Here is a 10,017-nt window from a genome sequence, read left to right as displayed (position 1 = left end):
ATGATCTTCATGATAGAGAGTCTCTGATGTTGTCACTTTAATATACTAGTGGGAATTTTTAATTATAGAACTTGGCTTGTATATTCCAATGATGAGCTTACTCAAATTCCCTAGGTCTTCATGAGCAAGCGAGTTGGATGCACACCCACTTAGTTTCTTTTTGAGCTTTCATAAACGTATAGCTCTAGTGCATCCATTGCATGGCAATCCCTAGTCACTCACATTGATATCTATTGATGGGCATATCTATAGCCCATTGACACGCCTAGTTGATGTGAGACTATCTCCTTCTTTTTGTCTTCTCCCCAACCACCATATTCTATTCCACCTATAGTGCTATGTCCATGGCTCACGCTCATGTATTGTGTGAAAGTTGAAAAAGTTTTAGAACATCAAAAGTATGAAACAATTGCTTGGCTTGTCATCGGGGTTGTGCATGATTTGAATATTTTATGTGATGAAGATGGAGCATAGCCAGACTATATGATTTTGAAGGGATAACTTTCTTTGGCCATGTTATTTTGAGAAGACATGATTGCTTTATTAGTATGCTTGAAGTATTATTGTTTTTATGTCAATATTAAACTTTTGTTTTCAATCTTATGGATCTGAATATTCTTGCCACAATAGAGAGGATTACGTTGATAAATATGTTAGGTAGCATTCCACATCAAAAATTCTGTTTTTATCATTTACCTACTCGAGGACGAGCATGAATTAAGCTTGGGGATGCTTGATACGTCTCCAACGTATCTATAAATTTTTATTGTTCCATGCTTTTATATTTTCCATGTTGGATGTTTTATATGCATTTATATGCTATTTTATATTATTTTTAGGACTAACCTATTAACTTAGAGCCCAGTGTTAGTTTCTGTTTTTTCCCTTGTTTTTGAGTTTTACAGAAAGGGAATACCAAACGGAGTCCAAACGAGCTGAAAATTTATGGTGATTTTTTATGGAGCAGAACAAGCCCTCGAAGCAAAAGAGTTGGGCCAGAAGAGTCCCGAGTCATCCACAAGGGTGGAGCAAACCCCCCTAGGGCGCGCCCCCTGTCTTGTCATTGACTCGTGGACCCCCCTGACGTGAAACCGACGCAAAAAATTCCTATAAATCCAAAAAACCCCAGAAAGAAACCTAGATCGGGAGTTCCACCGTCGCAAGCCTATGTAGCCACGAAAAAACAATCTGGAGCCACCGTGCCAGAGGGGGAAACCATCACTGGTGGCATCTTCATTACCCGGCGCTCTCCATGACGAGGAGGGAGTAGTTCACCCTCGAGGCTGAGGGTATGTACCAGTAGCTATGTGTTTGATCTCTCTCTCTCTCTCTCTCTCGTGTTCTTGATATGGCATGATCTTGATGTACCGCGAACTTTGCTACTATAGTTGAATCATATGGTGTTTCTCCCCCTCTACCTTCTTGTGATGAATTGAGTTTTACCTTTGAGGTTTCAATATTATCACATTGAATACTATTATGGATTTGAGAACGCTTGATGTATGTCTTGCGTGGGATACCCGTGGTGACAATGGGGTATTCTATTGATTCACTTAATGTATGTTTTGGCACTCAACTCGCGGATTCCCGAGGTGACATTGGGGTAATCTATGCATAGGGGTTGATGCACATTTTCGTCCTTGTTTCTCCTGTAGGAATCTTGGGGCACTCTTTGAGGTTCTTTATGTCTGATTGAATATTATGAATCAGAAGATGTTTGATGCATATCGTATAATTGACCCACGGATACTTGTGGTGAAATTGGAGTATCTAGGTGACATTAGGGTTGATTGATATGTGTCATATGGTGTTATTTTAGTACAAACTCTAGGGCTGTTTGTGACACTTATAGGAATAGCTCAATGGATTGATCAAAAAGAATAACTTTGAGGTGGTTTCATACCCTACAATCAATTTCATCTTATGTTCTCCGCGATAGGAACTTTGGAGTGACTTTTCTTGCACGTTGAGGGATTGCCATATGATCTAATTATGTTATCATTGTTGAGAGAACTTGCACTAGTGAAAGTATGAACCCTAGGCCTTATTTCCAAGCATTGAAATACCGTTTTCAGTCACTTTTGTTACTTGCTACCTTGCTGTTTTTATATTTTCAGATTACAAAAACCTATATCTACTATTCATATTGCACTTGTATCACCATCTCTTCGCCGAACTAGTGCACCTATAAAATTAACCATTGTATTGGGTGTGTTGGGGACTGATGTCTGCTAGAACTACATAAGTATTTCCCCAAAGAGGAAGGGATGATGCTGTATAGCGACGGTAGGTATTTCCCTCAGTGATGAAACCAAGGTTATCGAACCAGTAGGAGAACCTCCTCACACCACGTAAACAACACCTGCACATAAATAACAAATACTCGCAACCCGACGTGTTAAAGGGGTTGTCAATCCCTTTCGGGTACGAAGCCTCAAGATAGGCAAATAACGTGAGCTAAAAGTGGTAGATAGGATAAATAGATCGTAGAACAAATAAATTGCAGCAAGGTATTTTGGTATTTTTGGTTTAATAGATCTGAAAATAAATGCAAAGAAAAATAGATCGCAAAGGCAAATATGATGAAAAGAAACCCGGGGGCCGTAGGTTTCAATAGTGGCTTCTCTCGAAAAAATAGTAAATGGTGGGAAAACAATTACTGTTGGGCAATTGATAGAACTTTAAATAATCACGATGATATCCAAGCAATTATCATTATATAGGCATCACATCCAGGATTAGTAGACCAATTCCTGCCTGCATCTACTACTATTACTCCACACATCGACCACTATCGAGCATGCATCTAGTGTATTAAGTTCATGGAGAAACGGAGTAATGCAATAAGAATGATGACATGATGTAGACAAGATCTATTTATGTAGAAATAGACCCCATCATGTTATCCTTAATAGCAACGATACATACGTGTCGTTTCCCTTTCTGTCACTGGAATCAAGCACCGTAAGATCGAACCCATCACAAAGCACCTCTTCCCATTGCAATATAAATAGATCAAGTTGGTCAAACTAAACCCAAATATTGGAGAATAAATACGAGGCTATAATCAATCATGCATATAAGAGATCAAAGAAGACTCAAATAACTTTCATGGATAAAAATATAGATATGATCATAAACTCAAAGTTCATCAGATCCCAACAAACACACCGCAAAAAAGACTTACATCATATGGATCTCCAAGAGACCATTGTATTGATAATCAAGAGAGGGAGAGAGGAAGCCCTCTAGCTACTTACTACGGACCCGAAGGTCTACAGAGAACTACTCATGCATCATCGGAGAGGCACCAATGGAAGTGGTGAACCCCTCTGTGATGGTGTCTAGATTGGATCTGGTGTTTGTGGACTCTGCGACGGCTGGAATTGATTTTCATCGACTCCCCTAGGGTTTCTAGAATATTGGAGTATTTATAGAGCAAAGAGGCGGTTCAGGGGGCACCCGAGGTGGGCACAACCCACCTGGGCGCTCCTGGGCCTCTAGGCGCGCCCTGGTGGGTTGTGCTCCCCTCGGAGCACCCCCAGGTGCTTTCCTGGCCCACTGGATGTCTTCTGGCCCAAAAATCCTCAAGAAGTTTCGCTGCGTTTGGACTCCCTTCGATATTGATTTCCTGCGATGTAAAAAACATGTAGGAAACAGTAACTGGAATAGGTTAGTACCAAAAAATGATATAAAATGGCTATAAAATGATTGTAGAACATCCAAGAATGATCATATAACAGCATGGAACAATAAAAAATTATAGATACGTTGGAGAAAAATCAGCATCCGCAAGCTTAATTCATGTTCGTCCTTGGGTATGTAAATGATAAAAATAGAATTTTTGATGTGGAATGCTACCTAACATGTTCATCACATTTCTTTTCTTTATAGCATGGACATTTGGACTTTTATTTGATTCAAAGCAATAGTCTAGTTTTGACATGAACACTTTAATACTGAAGCATACCAACAAGCAACCATGTATTTCAAAATATCAACACTAAAGCAAGTTATCCCTAGCCCATTATGCTCAAATCATTGATCCATTCATGAAACACACTCGAATATTAACTACACCCAATGCTCAAATACGATAATAGTGCCCCTTAGTTGGTGCTTTATAAGAGAAGATGGAGACTCAAATTCAAAAATAAAAATTGCATAAGTAAAAGAAAGGCCCTTCTTGGAGGGAAGTAGGGATTTGTAGAGGTGCCAGAGCTCAAAGCTTAAATTGAGAGATAAAAACATTTTGGGAGGCATACTTTTCCCACCAACAAAAACCACTTAGAGCTCCCAACACTTTCCATGCTACATACATCATAGGCGGTTCTCAAGCAGAAAATAAAGTTTATTCCTTTTTCCACCATTACTTTCACTTTCCATGGCTAGCTGAATCCACAGTTGCCCTCCATACCAACACTTTCCAAGGAATTTATTATTTGACAACATAAAGTAAATTCATTTTTCATTCAGGACTGGGCATCCCTAATACCTTTTTCGTACTCCCGTGCAATGACAAGTAAATAAACACTCATCGTGAGAATAACATATTTAGCATGGAAAATATTGTCCACCCCTCACCGCCTCGCGAGCGGTAGAGCACACAAAAGAGAAATTTATTTTGAAAATTATAGATGGCACATGCAAATTTGCTTAGAACGACATGGAAATACCGCATATAGGTAGGTATAGTGGACTCATATGGCAAACTGGTTTAAAGGGTTTTGGATGCACAAGTAGTGATCATACTAAGTGCAAAATGAAGGCTAGAAAAAAATTGAGAAGCGACCAACCAAAAAGGTAAAAATCTCGTACCCAAGCATTAAGCATAAGTAACACCAAATAATGCACCATAAGTAGGATATAAATTTTGTTGCATAATTATTGACTTTCGTGCTTGCATAGGGAATCACAAACCTTAACATCAATATCTATAGAGATACTAAGCTCCCATGATTTAAAGCGCTCTCGTTCTTCGGGGGTTGTGGGGTCGTTGGGACCCACATGTAAGAGGTTGTTTGTTGCTTAGTTTTATTTCTCTTTCTCTCTTTAGTATTTTACATATTTTAATTCATGAGAGCTTATTAAAATTTATGAACATTAAAAACATTTTTTTTTGCATTTTTAGCTTCATTAATATTTATTACATTCACGGATATTTCTTAAAGTTCACGATAATTTTTGAAGTTTGTGAACATTTTTTAAGTTTGAGTACTTATTTAATTTGCAAACATTTTTTCAAATCCATGAATATATTTTAAATTCATGAACATTTCATAAAATTCATGGTTTTGTAAATTCCCAATATTTTTTAAAATCCTTCAAAATAATTTAATTAAACTATTTTGTAATTAAAAAAGATAGTCAATTTTTCTGAGCTAGCAGTGGGCGAGTCGGAAAAAAAGCTAACCGAGTGAGAGGAGTAGGGGCTCAAGCTAAGCAAGCTAGAGCTCGTGGGCCCACCCATGTGAGTGTTATTGCAGCAGTTCCATGATGTAGCATGGAATAATAGCTCCCAAGAAGCTCAAACGACCACCACCAGCTGGCACCGAGACCAAAACATGTAAAAACACCACAATCACACACCAAACTACTCTATTCTCCTCTAGGAACAAATACTATCTCCAACAACAACCTGACATGATATATAAATGATAAAACACCTTCAGAAAATAATTCAAACACAAGTCAACATAAATAGAAACCAAACAAAACAACTGGCCCCAACAATCTACTAAATATAAAAGAATTAATCCCATAAATGAAGAACAGAGTGGCAAAGCGCGCATTAGCCTCTAGTTCTTACTAAAGCACAATTACTCATCAACATGACTCACATATCATATCATCATATCTCTAGGAATCAAGTTTATTTTGTCCAATGATCTTCATGAAAGTTTTTATTATATCCTCCTTGGATATCTATCACTTTGGGACTATTTTCATATGTTGCTTTTGATGAGCTCAAACAAATTTAAGTGAAGAACATGAGCATAATTTTTCTTTCTCTCAAAATAATCTAAGTGAAGCAAGAGAGAATTTCTGAAAATTTTATTAACTCACAAATAAATCTAAGTGAAGCATGAGAGCATTTCTTCAAAAATAACAAAGCACACCATGCTAAAAAAGATATAAGTGAAGTACTAGAGCAAATGCATGGCTCTAAAAATTTAAGTGAAGCATAGGAGCAAGCATAATATAATTTTTGGCTCTCTCAAAAAGGTGTGTCCAGTAAGGATTCAACACTTAAAACAAAAATCAAAACCAGCAAAGACTCATATCATACAAGACGCTCCAAGCAAAACTCATAATATGTGACGAATAAAAATATAGCTTCAAGTAAAATACCGATGGTTGTTAGAAGAAAGCGGGGATGCCACTCGGGGGTATCCCCAAGCTTAGCTGCTTGATACTTCTTGAACATTATCTTGGGGTGCCTCGGGTATCCCAAAGCTTAGCCTTTTGCTAATCCTTGTTCCTTCATCCAACGTAAGATCACCCAAAACTTGAAAATTTTAATCACACAAAACTCAACAAAACCTTTGTGAGATCCGTTAGTATAAGAAAGCAAACCACTACTATAAGTAGTGTTGCAAATCTATTCATATTTTTTGCATTATATCTACTGTATTGCAACTTTTGTATGGCAAAAAATCATCACATAAAACCATAGAATCATCAAAACAAGCACATAATGCAAAGAAAACTGAATCTATGAAAAACAAAACAGTCTGTAGCAATCTGAATATTTCGAATACTTCTATAACTCCAAAAATTCTAAAAAATTTATATTGACGTGAGCAATTTGTCTATTAATATTCTGAAAAAAGAATCAACTCAAAATCAATCTTTTATTAAAAATGAAACATAATCTCGTGAGCGCAAAACTTTATGTATTTTTCAGCAAGATCAAACCAACTTTCACCCAAATCATCCCAAAGGCCTTGCTTGGCACAAACACTAATTTAAACCACACAAACACATCTAACCAGAGGTATAATAGGGTATTTTATTGAAAACAGCAAGAAAACCAATAAGAAAAAAGATACAAGTTGGGTTGCCTCCCAATGAGCGCTATCGTTTTACGCCCCTAGGTAGGCATAACGCATAGGATCTAAGTTTTGTCATCTTTATTTCTAGATCCATAAGATGCACTCATGATTGATTCATATGGTGGCCTAATTCTTTTTCTAGGGAAGTGTTCCATTCCCTTCCTTAGTGGAAATTGAAATTTAATATTGCCTTCTTTCATATCAATCACGACACCAATAGTACGTAAAAACGGTCTACCAAGTATAATTGGACAAGACAGATTGCAATCAGTATCAAGTACAATAAAATCTATGGGCATATAATTCCTATTTTAAAGAATAATAACATCATTAATTCTTCTCATAGGCTTTTTAATAGTAGAATCCTCCAAGTGCAAATTTAAAGAGCATTCTTCAATATTGGTAAGACAAAGCACATCACATAAAGATTTCGGAATTGTAGAAACACTAGCACCCAAGTCACATAAAGCAAAGCACTCGTAATTTTTAATCTTTACTTTGAAGTAGGTTCCCACTCATCATGCAATTTTCTAGGAATTGAAACTTCTATTTCCAACTTTTCTTCAAAAGCTTTCATCATGGCATCAACAATATGTTTAGTAAAAGCTTTATTTTGTTCATAAGCATGGGGTGAATTTATCATGGATTGCAACAAAGAAATATAATCAACCAAAGAGCAACTATCATAATTAAAGTCTTTGTAACCCAAAATAGTGGGCACATCACTAGTTAAAGTCTTGACCTCTTCAAACCCACTTTTATCAATTTTCTCAACAAGATTTTCACCCTCCGAATCAAAAGGATGCCTTCTAACTAAAGTTGACTCTTCTCCAGTCCCTTTTTCATCAACCTTAATTTTACTAAACAAAGAATCAATAGAAGAAACACCAATCATTTTAAGATCTTCATCACTTTTATGAAAGTAATCACTAGAAAACGTCCTTTATAGAAATTCTCTTTTAGCTCTAAGCATAGCGGTTCTTTTCTTACTTCCATCCATAGAAACATAAAGAGATTTAATTGATTCTTCAACTTTAGGCACAAATTTTTTCATCTCGAGAGTTTCTACATCATGAGAAATTCTGTCAATACTTCTAGACATATCATCAACTTTATTCAACTTTTCTTCTATCGAAGTATTGAAAGCTTTTTGAGTATTGATAAATTCTTAAATATTGTTCTCAAGATCAAATGTGTTTCTGTTATTATTATAAGTAAGATTAAATTACCATAATTATTAGAGGACTTGCTAGGAAAAGGCCTAGGATTAAAATTACCTCTATAAGCATTGTTATTGAAATTGTTTTGTGAGATAAAATTCACATCTATGGCATCACTATTTTGCTCAATCAAAGTAGACAAAGGCACATCATTAAATTCAATAGGAGCACTTTTATTAGCAACCAACTTCATAAGAGCATCAACTTTTTCTCTCAAAGAATTTATTTCTTCTACCGAATTGATTTTTTTACTAGTAGGAGCTCTTCCGGTATGCCATTGTGAGTAATTTGCCATAATATTGTCTAGCAATTTAGTAGCTTCACCCAAAGTAATTTCCATAAAATTACCCCCCGCGGCGGAATCTAAAAGATTATGAGAAACAAAATTCAATCCCGCATAAAAAATTTGTATGATCGTCCAAAGATTTAACCCATGAGTTGGGCAATTCCTTAGCATCAATTTCATCCTTTCCCAAGACTGTGCAACATGCTCATGTTCAAGTTGCTTGAAATTCATGATTTGGGTTCTAAGGGAAATAATTTTTGCAGGCAGATAATACTTAGTAATAAAAGCATCCTTGCACTTGTTCCAAGAATTGATATTATTGCGAGGCAAAGAAGGAAACCAAATTTTTTCACGATCTCACAAAGAAAACGGAAATAATTTCAACTTCACAACATCATTGTCCACATCTTTTTTCTTTTGCAGATCGCATAATTCCACGAATGTGTTAAGATGGGACGCGGCATCCTCATTAGGAGTACCGGCAAATTTTCATGAAAATATTCAGTAAAGCAGTATTAATATCACAAGACTCCACACTAGTGGCGGGAGGAGTAATCAAAGTGCTAATAAAATCATTGTTGTTGGTATTTGAGAAATCACACAACTTGGTGTTCTCTTGAGTCATGATGACTTCACAACAAGATTGCGCTCGAAAATAGATCTAACGAGAAAACGGCGAACGAAAAAGAGGGCGAACAAAACAGCAAATTTTTGTGAAGTGGGGAGAGGAAAATGAGAGGCAAATGGAAAATAATGTAAATTGCGAGGGGATGGTTGATGTTGAAGATCCTCCCCGGCAATGGCGCAAGAAATTCCTTTTGATGTCTGCTATAACTACGTCGGTATTTCCCCAAAGAGGAAGGGATGATGCAGTATATCGACGGTAGGTATTTCCCGGGCGATTAGGGTTTGGCGGACTTGACGGCGCCTGCAGATCGGATCGGCGGGGTGAACCAGAGTTCCGCCAGACGGGGGATGGCGACACCATCCGGAAGCAGCGGCGGGGCGGCGGGGGAGACGTTGTCGCCCAGGACAGCTAGGGCATGCCTGGAGGAACAACTTGGGAAGCTCGACATCTCTCAGGAAGAGGCGACGCCCCTGGTGCTCGGTGATTGCATTGAGGGGGCGCCGGAGAAGTGGATGGTCATGGGGAAGATATTGCATCGCAACATATGGCATATCCAGACCATCATGAACGCCCTTCGACCCGCATGGGGGAACCCTAAGGGTCTATCCTTCCGCTTAGTAGGAGAAAACACCTTCGTTGCTGAGTTTGCAACGAAGCGTGTCAGAGATCGTGTATGGGGCGGCTCCCCATGGCACATCAACAAGAACGCGATCTTGGTGTTAGAATTTGATGAGTGCATGTGCCCATCGGAACTCAAGTTCGACAAACTAAAAGATTGGGCCCGTGTTGTTAATCTTCCTTTCAATCTGCGGGATGATTCATGGTGCA

Source organism: Triticum aestivum, chromosome 5B (genome assembly GCF_018294505.1).
Source record: "Triticum aestivum cultivar Chinese Spring chromosome 5B, IWGSC CS RefSeq v2.1, whole genome shotgun sequence".
In the NCBI taxonomy this organism is placed as follows: domain Eukaryota; kingdom Viridiplantae; phylum Streptophyta; class Magnoliopsida; order Poales; family Poaceae; genus Triticum; species Triticum aestivum.
Note: the sequence above shows the minus strand (reverse complement) of the source record.